General features: G+C 38.5%; 1 protein-coding gene across 4 annotated transcripts in view; it reads right to left on the bottom strand.

Annotated features, from left to right (window-relative positions):
* LOC120769302 (transcription factor HNF-4 homolog) overlaps nt 1-12,745 on the bottom strand; it is a 69,320-nt gene extending 56,575 nt beyond the window's left edge. The window contains exon 1 of one of the 4 annotated variants that reach the window (XM_040096229.1): nt 12,579-12,745. The gene's annotated coding sequence lies outside the window, so the exon portion shown is untranslated. Of the gene's footprint in view, nt 1-9,690; nt 9,774-9,804; nt 10,220-12,578 lie in introns of those variants that run through there. The other 3 variants (XM_040096232.1, XM_040096230.1, XM_040096231.1) reach the window with 3 other exon arrangements.
* Nucleotides 12,746-13,036: the final 291 nt, after the last annotated feature.

Raw genomic sequence — 13,036 nt, 5'->3', positions numbered from 1 at the left:
AATGGAAAAAGCCGAAGAGCCGTCATGCCTGTACAACGACGCGATAGAAGATGACGCTGAACACACATTCTTTGAATGAGTGCGTTGGCAACGAGAACGCACTGCCATAGAAGACCTGGTTCGCCCAATAAACGTGGACAATTTAATCAAGGTCACGATGGAGAGTGAAGCAAACTGAGGGATGAACCAGAAATTTGCAGCAAAAAGCAGCATATGGATGCAGGTGCGCTACTGTAAAACTCTCAATGGGAAAAATGGAACGCCACACTGAAGTAATGCAAATTTGGTTTCAGGATGAGGTTCTTAGTGACCTGCAGGTGGCACATACCGTTGCTGTGACGACAGCACTTATGATGCGGAAGGCATTTCTCATCCCCTAGCCTAGGCTGGTTGATAGTATAACAATAAGCATACAAATTATTTAAAAGTCACTACTTTTAGAAAAGATGAAATTTTCGAAGACAGCATCTTCCGTTTCGCTACTCAGCCGCTTAATGACCTAACCCTCTCTGAAGGTTCGTAAATAAATTACGGGCTTTATAACATTTTTCCATTTACTTGCATTTAATTTTGCTTAAAGTCAATATCATAAAGCGATTCTCTCAATTAGAGTTAAGGTATGTATGGCGTTGTTTAAGTAAAAATTTACATTTAATATTTTATAGCCATTTACAGAAGCTATGTAGTAAACTGCAATTTTTACGCTCATCACGCCATATAAACGTTCAAATAAAATATAATTTTATTTTATTTAAAGTTGCTCATACTTATTTGCACACAAACGCGCTTGAGTGTATGTGTAAATATGCACTTAACAACTTGCATTCATATAATCAAATATCCAAACACACTCATTTCTCATTATACATCACTTATAAATACATATATTTGAACGTGTGTGTAAGTTAGTGTAGAGCCCGTTACAACAACTATTCATTCAAATAATTTCAACTAAATTAAATTGCGTGCACGTCAAATGTTCCTTAATGAAGACTCACACATTTGCTGTACGTGTGATTTATAATTGTGTGTGTGCATACCCAGTGGGTAATTCCATGCGCAGTCCACCACACCATGAAATTATTCTAACCTAAGGCAAGTGATATCTTTCATTGATATTCTCGTAAGTCTTAGTTGTTAAAGTTTCATATTATTATGGTAGAATATAATTAAAGCTCTGCAGCTTAGAAGCCGTGAAATAATTAACCAAAGATTATAAGCTACTTTTTCCGTATTCAGAATGTTGGAAAAGGCCTTCGGTCGAGAACGCGTTGACGACGAACCATGTTCACGACCCCTACCAACATCAACTGCTGATCAACACGTCAATAAAATAAAGGAATTGGTGCTTGGAATTAGACAAATAAAAGTCAGAAATCTTACTGGCATCGCGGGAATATCGGAAGGATCAGCGAAAACCATTTTGAAAGATCATTTGGACCTAAGAAAAGAAAGAAAAATCACTAAATTTTTTTCGAAAAGCAGCTAACGTCTGTCTCTCATCCGAGGCTGGTTATACCTATTCACTGGGGATGTTTTTTTACGTGGCGGGTCCCAAACCCAGCGCACAACCCTATGCAGGGGATGTTTCGCCTTCTCACTTTAGCTCGCCTTCAAAAAGATGTTCTAGGCTACCCAGAGGATACTTGGTCAAAGACCGGAAGTAGTGAGCTGCTTGAGCCATGTGTAAAAGAATCGTTTCTGGCCACTCCCAAGTGAATGGCGATCAGAGAACTTTCCTCACTTGCGTGAACTTCTACACATGACTCCTCTGTGTTACTTCGGACTGAGTAGGCAATTGAGAAGCAAAGTCCTCTCTCGACAAACAAAAACTAAACTCTATAAGTCACTCATAATTCCCGTCCTGCTATATGGTGCAGAGTCTTGGACGATGTCAACAACGGATGAGTCGACGTTGCGAGTTTTCGAGAGAAAAGTTCTGCGAAAGATTTATGGTCCTTTGCGCGTTAGCCACGGCGAATACCGCATTCGATGGAACGATGAGCTGTACGAGATATACGACGACATCAACATAGTTCAGCGATTTAAAAGACAGCGGCTACGCTGGCTAGGTCATATTGTCCGGATGGTCAAAACACTCCAGCTCTGAAAGTACTCGACGCAGTACCCGCCGGGCGAAGCAGAGGAAAAGGAAGACCTCCACTCCGTTGGAAGGACCAAGTGGAGAAGGACCTGGTTTCGCTTGGAATATCCAATTAAGAAGAAGAAGAGCTAACCTCTGTGAAACAATGCCTTCCGACTACCAGGATTTCAAGAAACGTCTTATTACTGGCGATGAGTCTTGGATCTCATACTACATGGATTCCTAAAGAGTTTTTCCCCAAGTTTTCAACCAATATCGTGCCGCGACCACCGTATTCGTCTGATTTAGCTCCGAGTGATTTTTGGCTGTTAAGCAAACTCAAACGACTACTCCAAGGAAACCTTTTTGAATCAACTGAAGCCATTAAACGTGATTCTCCAAGCGCATTGAAGGCTATACCAGAAATGTACTTTAACAACTGTTTCGTGGATTGGAAAAAACGTTGGCACAAGTCCATTGTCCATTATAGCCTAGAGGGATTACTTTCAGGGGGACGTGATAGATTTCGTAGAATAAATTAGGAATTTTAATATTATGAACAAAGTCTTACTATTTTTTGCCTATAGTAGTAATCCAAAATTTTAACGTTTATTTATTATTCAAAGTATTGCTTATCAGAAGCTATAACATTTTTCCATCTTTCTGGCAATTTGTGGATTCCATTCCAACCGAATTGCGCCAAAATGAAGCAAGGTAATTTTTAATACCTTGTTCATGATGGAAAACTATTATCTCATGTTTACTCACAAATTTCGGAGTTTTAAAAGCTTACTTATAATACAGCAAGCTCTTCTGATTCCACTAAATACCGAGTATTGCAGGGGCGCCAAGCATATTCTCATATGATCTCATATGATCTTTTGCATTTGGGTTGTCGCAGTGGATACATTTTTCATCAGCAGTCACAATCCGATGCAAAAACGATTTCTTTTCTCAGTGTTGAAACTGCATTTCTTACAGCAAAATTGTATTTCTCTTTTCCTTGGTTTCAAACATTTTTTTTTGTATTTTTTAATGTGTCCCGCTGCTTTTAACGTTTTAAAATAGCTGCTTGAGTGACTCCCAAATATTTCGTTAGCTCTCTCAGTTTTGTCTTTGTCAACAGTCTTCATCAAGCAATGCTTCCGGTCCTCTTCTTCGAACCTTTTTGCCCACTTATTACGATCTTTGCCTTTCAAACCAAAATCAATACTTTTAAATCGTGCAAATCACTTTTGGTATCTTTCATAGTTTTGAGCAATCCCGACTATTGGTAGTTTTTGGAAATATAGTGTTCCTTTCATTGTTTCCATTTCCAAATTAGGGCGACCTCCCCCGAAAACTAGTCTTCTGTTAGTTAGAACATGTCCGAGCTAGGTTTGTGAATCACAATAATTTAACTTGAACTTTTGGACCAGATCAATTAATTCAATCAATTATAGTCTTCACCGAAAAATATCATTAATATTAAATATTGAGAAAAAACAAAGATGTTATCCACGACAACAAGATCGAATCAGCTGGAGAGAAGTCTTAGATAGCTAATACGATGATCGGGAGGGTTAGAAAACTTTCCAGAAAAAATGACCGAGTCAACTAAGAGAGAGTCTAGAGATCGAGAGAGAGAGTATAAGAGAGAGGGAGCGATTGATAGAGAGGCAGAGAGAAAGCTTTCTAAACACAAACCATATTTCTAACCAGACAGTACAGTGATGGCTCAACCTTTTGATGTCAATAACTTTCTACGAACAACCGGAGTCACTCCTGAGTATAACCAAAGTTATACTTAATGTATGTATCGGTAATCAAAAAGTGAGATTAAATATTATTTTAAGCATTTTAATTGGTGTCATGGAAAGACCCAGATTTTGCTCAGATTTATTGTTTGTTTGGTCTAAGTATATTTAAAAACGCACTCTGAATTATCACCTGCTTAAGGTTTCAATTTAAATTCAGAACAGGATATATTAAGTTTGGCACGAAGATTGTAACGCACAGAAGGAAATGTCGGAGACCCTGAAAAATATACGTACATATGTACAGTCGTCGAAAAGCCAGCAACCAGATCGATCATGTTGTAACAGACGGAAGTGCTTTATACGTGCGTATGCTCCGATGTCCTAGCACTCACTCGAAACACTATCTTGTTGCTGCCAAGATAAGCTCCGTCAGAATCGGGAAGGATCACTCCAAGTCGTACCATACCAAACCAGGTTTCAGTCAAAGCGGCACCTTTTGGTGTGACTTCTTCAATCTACTCCTGGAGGTTCAGATCTGAATAGAGAAGGTACAATCTTCTATAAGAGTGTACAGCTGCTGGCGTACGTCGATGATACTGATATCATTGGCCTCGGCAACTGCGTTGGTAGTTCTGCTTTCTCCAGACAGAATAAGGAAGCGAAGCAAATAGGTCTGGTAGTGACCGAAACAAGACGAAATATCTACTGTTATCTAACAAACAGTCGTCGCACTCGCGTCTTGGATCCCACGGCACTGTTGATAGTCATAACCTCGAAGTCGTAGATAATTTCGTCTGTCTTGGAAGCAGCATTAATACCAACAACAACGTGACCCTCGAAATCCAACGCAGAATAACTCTTGCCAACAGGTGTTACTTCCGGCTCAGTAGGTAATTGAGAAGTAAAGTCCTCCCTCGACCAAAAAAGACCAAATATTACATGTAACTAATCCTGCTATATAAAGCAGAGGAAGACCTTCACTCTTTTGGAAAAATCAGGTGGAGAAGGACCTGGTTACAATTGGAATATCCGATTGGCGTCAAACACCGAAAAGAATGAACGACTGGCGCGCTGTTATAAAGTCGGCTATAACCGCGTAAGCGTTGTCTACATCAATAAATCAATAAAATCAATAAATGAAATAAGAAGAACCAAAGGTTAGCTGTATTCTGGTGGGACATTCGCTGCGATAGAACCTAACCTAACTCATCAATGCGATACCAAAGATTCGGCTAACAGTTCTAATTCCTTCTAAGCCATTAAACTTGCTTTGATCTTCCATTAAAGGCATTTAAAATACTTCGTTCTTATTTTAGTGCTCACCACTGTACACATACTAAAGACAAGCAACAAATATTGCAAAATTTGAATATGAAAATTTTTGCCATTAAGTATTGGAAAATTGTATTTGTTTTCGTTGTTTTTTTTTCAAGTTTTCAAGTATTTGACTGCCGTTCAAACATTGTCTATGCAAATGCAAATTAATTTGTTTACGAACCCATTGACGTCGGCATTTTGTTTTTGCAACCTAAATGATATGCAACCGCAGGCTGAGTAAAATGTGAAAATGTGGAATGTGGAATGTGCAAATAAAAATACAAATAATATTATAAAATTCATGCAATCAGCGGTCGCAGCGCACATGCTGCGGAAGCGGTTAAAATTTATTGCAATATAACGGTATTTTCAGCTTCAATTGAACGCTTGCCGGCGCACGAGATTTCATTTTATTTCTTACGCCCGCACACACTTGTATGCAATGAACTTATGCAGTTAATAGTTTCAGCTTTTATGAGTTTTTAAATTAATTTCGATTTCACTGATTCGCTGGTGTGCGCCTCCCTCGCTCCCCGACTATGCGCAACGCTGCGTCCTCCTACCGTTACATGGGATGTGCATCGAAATTCAGTTACATGCACAAACATCACTGCGTTGTTAAGACGTACAGTGGGTTGTTTACGAAAAAAAGAACTTTTTGATAATTTTTACTTCGCCGAACGGGTTTATTTAAGCTAAGTGTCTAATTTACTGAAACTGCATGAAGTATTAAAGTCCTAGTAAGGGTCGAAGGCCATTCATTTCCCTTTTATAAACTGCGATTATTTCGGAAAAGTGGTGAAAGTTGATTTCGAGACCATATAGCTATGTTCGGCCGATCTGAATAATTTGTTTGATGAGATCGACATCTCCGACACTAAGGGACTAGTTCGCTTATATACGGATATGTATACAAATAGGTGGATAGACGGAGAAATACATGGACATTGCTAAATCGAGGTAAAGCGTTAGCTCATGAGTGTGAAAATTCAAACTCAAGGTTATAATTTCACACTGTGAGTTTCATTTAATAAATATCGGTGGTTTACCGGACTGAAGCTTTCATCCCTAAGACCAAAATAAATTGCTTAGTTTCTCATATTGCTGGCATGTGTAGAAGTTTACGGAAGTGAGGAAAGTTCTCTGAGCGCCATTCACTTGGGAGTGGCCAAAATTCTTTTATATTTGGCTCACACAGCTAACGATTTCCAGCCTTGGACCAAGTTTCCTCTTGATCGACTTCGCCGGGGTCCGAAATATGATATCTTTGACACAATCTACCTGGCTGATCGATCATATAGTGATAGACGGAAGAAATGTCTCCAGTGTGCGTACGCTCCGCGGTTCTTGAATAGACTCGGGCCACTATCTTGTTCCAACGAAGTTACGCACCCACCTCAGCGCAGCAAAAAACACAAGGAAGGTTCGATTTCAGTATAAGGGAACTGCGTGACGTGTCAATCAGATCGATCATATTGTGATAGACGGATGAAACGTCTCCAGTGTGCGTACGCTCCGAGGCTCTTGAATCCACTCGGACTACTATCTTGTTTCAACGAAGTTACGCACCCGCCACTGCGCAGCAAAAAACACAAGTAAGGTTCGACGTCGAGAAGTTGCAATCATCCGTCTTACACTCCTGCTCTCTGAGAGCACTCATCAGCAACTCGGTATAAGGGAACTGCGTGACGGCATTTCACGCTCCTTACGTACAGCTATAAACGAAACAATTGGTTTTTGTAAAAGGCAAAAGGACAGCTGCTACGATGAGGAGTGTCGTGTCGCAGCGGAGAGAAAACAGACTACCTATCTCGCAACGTTACAATCGACCACAACACGTTCGGGATGTGATAGCATCTCTTGTAGAGCATACTAAAATTATGGAGGGAATATTTCTCCAGCCTACCTAATGGCAGTGAATGTATAACGTCAGGAGAAGGCGAACCCGATTCCACCCCAATCGTTGACGATGGAGCAGACGTTCCACTGCCCGACCATGAAGTAGTTCGAGTAGCAATTACCCGTCTGAAGAACAACAAAGCAGGGGGGCCGATGGATTGCCGGCCTAGCTATTAAAATACGGCGGCGAAGAACTGATAAGGAGCATGCATCAGTTTCTTTGTAGAATATGGTCGGGCGAAAGCATGCCCGACGATAGAAATTTAAGTGTGCTCTGTCCAATCCACAGAAAGTGAGACCCTACTGTCTGCGGCAACTACCGTGGGATAAATCTCCTCAACATTTCATATAATGCTCTATCGAGCGTACTGTGTGATAGATTAACGACGGTGGGACAAAATGATAGGACCTTATTAGATTGGCCTCATCGGTAACTGACCAGATATTTATCATGCGCCAAATATTGGTAAAGACTCATGAAAAGAGGATTGACAGCACGAAAAGAAGCTGCTTTATGCCGCTATGTCGGAATTTCGTTGAGCAATACCAAAAGCTCCGTTAGAATCGGGGACTACCTCTCCGAGCCGCTCGATAACAAACAAGGTTGTTCAAGACAAGGCGATTTCGAGTCAGCTAAGGGTTGAGAGTTTTCGTGAAAAAGGTTAACCAGAAGAATTAAAAATTGAACTGACTTCTATAGTATTCAACATTTTTGTCACCATAATTTTTATATTTTAAGCAATAATTTTAGCTTTCAAATCTTATTTATTTTTACCAAAATTGTATATTAAATTTTTTATTTATAAAAACTATAAATTTTTTCAAAGAAATTTTTGATAATTTTTTTTTTTTCAATATCAATTTTTTTGTAAAAAAATTTTGTTATAAAAATTTTCTTTTGTTTTCATATAAAATTATATTTGGTTTTTATTTTAAATTTTTCACACGAAAATTTCCATTTTCACATAAATATTTGTGTTCAAACTTTCACAAAAATGACACACTGTGCCACTGCTGGCACGATCGCGGCAAAACCGCTCACAAACACACGCACAAACGTTGCTGTGGCACATGCGCTTACACAAACGCGTTCCACAAACACACACACTCGCTCATGCGTTAGCCAAAGCCGACAGCAGCGCAGCGCCAAGTTACGTCTGCATGCTTGCTTAACTAAGACGTTTACTCGAGTGTGTGCTTATTTGTAGCGACTTGCAAGTGTATGTGTTGTTTTTGTTTTTGACGTTACGTAGCATAAATTGGCTGTCATATTCACATTCATATTCGACGTTGTGGGGGCATGTTTGCGAATTGCTTGAAAATGTGTGTGTGTGATTGTGTATATGGTTTTGTATGGATGAATGTGTTTTTGTTTGTAAAAATGTGTATTCTGTATGTTTGTGTCGTGGTTGTTGTATGTTCGTGTAGTTGTGCGTATATTTAACGCTCTGTGCAAAGCAAATTTTATAAATAAGCGCTGAAAACAAATAAAAAATACACTTCAACGCTGCATAATTGTATTAGTAGGTTTATATTTTTTGTTGTTTTATTGATTTTTCGAATTTTTTAAATTAAAAATTGTTGTTGCTGACATTTCAAGTCGCTTTTTAAAACTCAGCTTTTTTGCTGCTCAGAATATTTGCTGTGCTTAAGCTTTTTTTTGCAATAGTTGTTGTTGTTTTTCGTTTTGGTATCTTTTGTTTTATTTCGCTTTGAAAATTTTGTATCGTTGTTTTTATTAATATTTTATTTTTTGTTATTGTTATTTTTGTTATTGTTGTTTTTGCATTTTTTGTTGTAATATTTTTTTTCTTTGATTTTTTGTATTTTTTTCGCTTTAGTATTTTTAATATTGTTTTTATAATTTTTTTGTTATTGTTACTTTTGTATTTTTTATTGTAATTTTAGCTTTCGTTGTTGTTGTTTTTTTATATTTTTTCGCTATGGTATTTTTTTAATGTTATTTTATATGTTATTTTTGTTTTTGTTGTTGTGCTTTTTTTGTTTTTTTCGCTTTGGTATTTTTTATTATTGTTTTTATAATTTTTTTTATATTTTGTTAATGTTATTTTTGTATTTTTATTTTAATTTTTGCTTTTGTTCTTGTTGTTTTTCTTTGGTTTTTTTTATTTTTTTGCTTTGGTATTTTTTTATTGCTGTTTTTATAATTTTTTTATTTGTTGTTATTTTTGTATTTTGTATTGTTGTTGTTGTTAATTCATGTTGGTAGTTTTGAAATTGTTGTTATTTTTAAATCTTATATCATTTGTTATTATTATTCTCATATTTTTTTACTTTTGATTTTTTGTTATTGTTGTTTTTGCATTTTTTGTTTGTGTTTGTTTTGTAATTTGTGTGTTTGTTGTTTTTGTTTCTTTGTGTTCGTTTTGCTTCACTAAAATTATTGAACTTTTGCTAGAGGGTCTTTAGCACATTCACACACACACTCACTCTCGCCCTCACTTAGTTGCCGCGTAAGCCGAAACTGCAGCGAAATGCAATTCTGCGCATTCAGACACACTGATTCACTTGAATGGCTTGCACTTTCTTGCGTTTTTGTTTCTTGCAATTTTTTAATATTTTTTTTATTAATAATATAACTTTTTTATAGAGCCCTCACAATAATTAAAGCTCGTGGCATGTTTCGCTTACTTTTTCTCCGCTATTTATATATTTTTATTTTTATTATTTCATTTTTTGTAATTCTCTTCTTTCTTCTGCTTTGTCACAACACCAATGCGGCACACAACAACTTTTTTACTGTACCTGCCGAAGAGACGAAAGCACAACTAAGCCAATAGCGCCGCACCAAGCGTCAATACGTCCGTCGGCAGCAGTGTCGGCACCGCTAGACAGCCAAAGCACAATCTAGACAAACAACAATGACACTAGGAAAGACAAAAGCGCAGATATGCAGCGTTGTTTTAGTATTTGCTTGTTTTGTAAATATTGTATAAGTTTGCAAATTGACTTAGACGAGCAGAAAAGTGTTCAACGATTGCAAAAACATCGTAAGTTTTGTCACACACGTTCACGTTATTAATGCAGTTCTTTATTTTGCTTTCTTGACGTTTGTCATATCGTTCAGCCAGCTGCCTTTATGTGCATACATTGCTTTTCGCTAGTCTCAATATGCTTTTCTTTTGCCCACTCGCTGTGCGCTTTGTCTATCTGTCTGCTTGCGGTTAATTTTTTTCAGCTAGACTCACTTACTACTAGCTGGCTAACGCACTTGCTCACTTAGCTGTTTAAACAAGAGCGTACTAACGCACTTTCAGGCGGACTCACTCACTGTTGAACGCGCTCACTTACTATTGAACGCGCTCACTCACTATTGGACGCGGTCACTCACTTTTGTACGCGCTCACTCACTTACACACGCACTCACTCTCTCATTGAAGCATTCGCGCAGTCATAGTTGCCATCACTGACGTTCCCACAAACCCACTCACAGCTGCACTCCCACAGCCGCGTTCACTCACTCTCTCATTTATTCACTTAGTGCCGCTGCGTCGCGCTAATCAATGGGCTAGTCGACTCAATCACTTTTTATCACTGAAATTTTTATAGAGTAACAGCAGTTTTTTTTCTTTTAAGGAAACCACTTGTTTGCGGCGTATTTTGGTTATTTAATCGCATAAAAACAATATGACAAAGAGTAAGTGAAATAATTTAAATAAAACCAAGAAAAAAAGTGAACTTCGGATGCACCGTAGCTGGAATACCCTACACAAATAAATATTTTTCCATATAAAAACTTGATTTTGACCATACCGTTTGTATAGCAGCTATATGCTATAGTAAAGGGTGATTCAGTAAGAATATATTTCGCGCGCGTCGCTCCTCTTATAGTAAACATAATCGGCATACTGAGCGTACTCTTCGCAACACCATCACCCATTTTGAGACCCAGCAATCATTGTTGGATAATATTCGACGTTATAGATTACATCCAGAGCTCAGCAGTAGCTGAGTGTGTACACGAAGACCACGGTCTGTCGATTCGCCGCCGTTCGCTGCAACTCGGACTAAAATATGGAATGACTTGATTCACGAGATCTTCAATTGAAAGCGTACAAAATATAGCTGTTGGAAAAACTGAAGCCGCTGGACCTTCCTGAGCGACATCGTTTCGCTCTATGGGCTCTTGATTAATTCCAAAAAGATCAAACGTTTTCGAGCTAAATTTTTTCGGCGATGAGGCTAATTTCTAGCTCAATAGGTATGTAAATAAGCAAAATATACGCATTTCAGACGAAGAGCAAGCTAAAGAGATTCGAGAGCTGCCATTACATCCAGAAAAAAACGGCTTGATGTGGTTGGTAGACCGAAGGAACCATTGGTCCTTGGTCAATGGGGGCGGTTATCGCATCATGATAACCGACTATTTGATGCCTGAAATTGAAGCGCGTGATCTCAGCGACATTTGGTTTCAACAAGAAGGCGCCAATGGATTTATTGAGAAAACACTGCAGATAGTTTCACGTTTTGGGCCGGTCGATTGGCCACCAAGATCGTGTGATATCACACCATTAGACTTTTTCATGTCGGAATATGTAAACTCAAAAGCCATTGCGGACAACCCGGCTTCTATTCAGACCTTGGAACAAAACATCAAGTGTGTCATTCGCCAGTTACCACTTGAAATGCTCCAACGAGTCATCGATAATTGGACTCAACGGTTGGACCATCTGAGACGTAGCTGCGGCCAACATTTGAAAGGGATAATCTTCAAAAAATAAATGCCAAAGAATGTTCTTTCGGATGATAATAAATACTTCCTCATTAAATTTTAAGGTTTCTGTGTTTTTTCTTTAAAAAAAAGTAGGGAGCTTCGAAATGGAACACCCTTTATAGACTACCATAGTCTGTTAATCGACTTTTCTTGAAAAGAACTCTGATCGATATCTCAATACTACGGGACTAGTTCGCTTATAGGCAGGCTGACGGGCAGACTAATATAGCTAAATCGGATATGCTCTGAGGCTGATCTTTTATATATGTACATATGTATATATTAGTTACATTTTATAGGATATCCGACGTTTCCTTCTAGGTGTTACTTCGTTTTAAACTTAATATACTGTGTTCAGGGTATAATAAACAACAAAAAACGCACTTGAGAGCGCACAAGCGTGGAGAAGAGTACGGAGCCATTTGATTGTGAGCAAAATTTCAACGTTGATAAGTTAAATTGTTTTTCACTGCACAACAACAAACTTAATGATAACAAGAACAATAGTGATAACAACAACAATATTAATAATAACAACAACAATAGCAATAACAAAAATAACAACAACAACAACACCAATAACACCAAAAATGTCACAAAACAAAACACGATAATGGCAGCCAAAAACGATTAATAAACGCCGAGACAAAAGAGAGTTCGAGCTTAAACGCCTGCGTGTGTGTGTGACTGTGCGCGTTAGAACAGTGGTGCGAAAAGACGACAGCGTAAAATAAACAAGTATAAAATATAATAACATCAGTTGAGGCAAAAATCTTAAGCCAAAAACAATAACAAAATCACCAACCATACTGTTGATGACGAGCCAGAGCCCGACGAACGAAACGACAACACCAACCGAGTCAAAGCGATGCGAGCGCGGCGTACGACAACGAAAATAACAACAGTACAATAACACGACGATCGTAACGTAGCGTGTGGTTAGCGTTTATTAATGCTCACTCAATGAACAACTAAAAGCCGCAAGAGCCGAGAAATCACCAATGCTGCTGGCTGGCGGTACAACGCAGCGACTGCGGCCGTCGTGTATTGCGTTTACGATGTTGTCGTCGTTGGGGGAAAAGCAAGCAGTGCAACAAAAACGAAAATAGCAACATTAATAAGCGCCACCGCACAGCCCACCATTTGGTGCTGGCACACATACACAGCACAGCGGAGAGTGACAACAGCAGGCAGAGCAACAGCTGCAGCGGCAATTTATTTGAGCATCTACGGCCCGGTTGTTGATCAATAGTTCGTTGCATT

This window comes from Bactrocera tryoni, chromosome 2 (genome assembly GCF_016617805.1).
Source record: "Bactrocera tryoni isolate S06 chromosome 2, CSIRO_BtryS06_freeze2, whole genome shotgun sequence".
Classification (NCBI taxonomy): Eukaryota; Metazoa; Arthropoda; class Insecta; order Diptera; family Tephritidae; genus Bactrocera; species Bactrocera tryoni.
The sequence above is the reverse complement of the archived record's forward strand: the minus strand, read 5'-3'. Positions and strand labels throughout refer to the sequence as shown.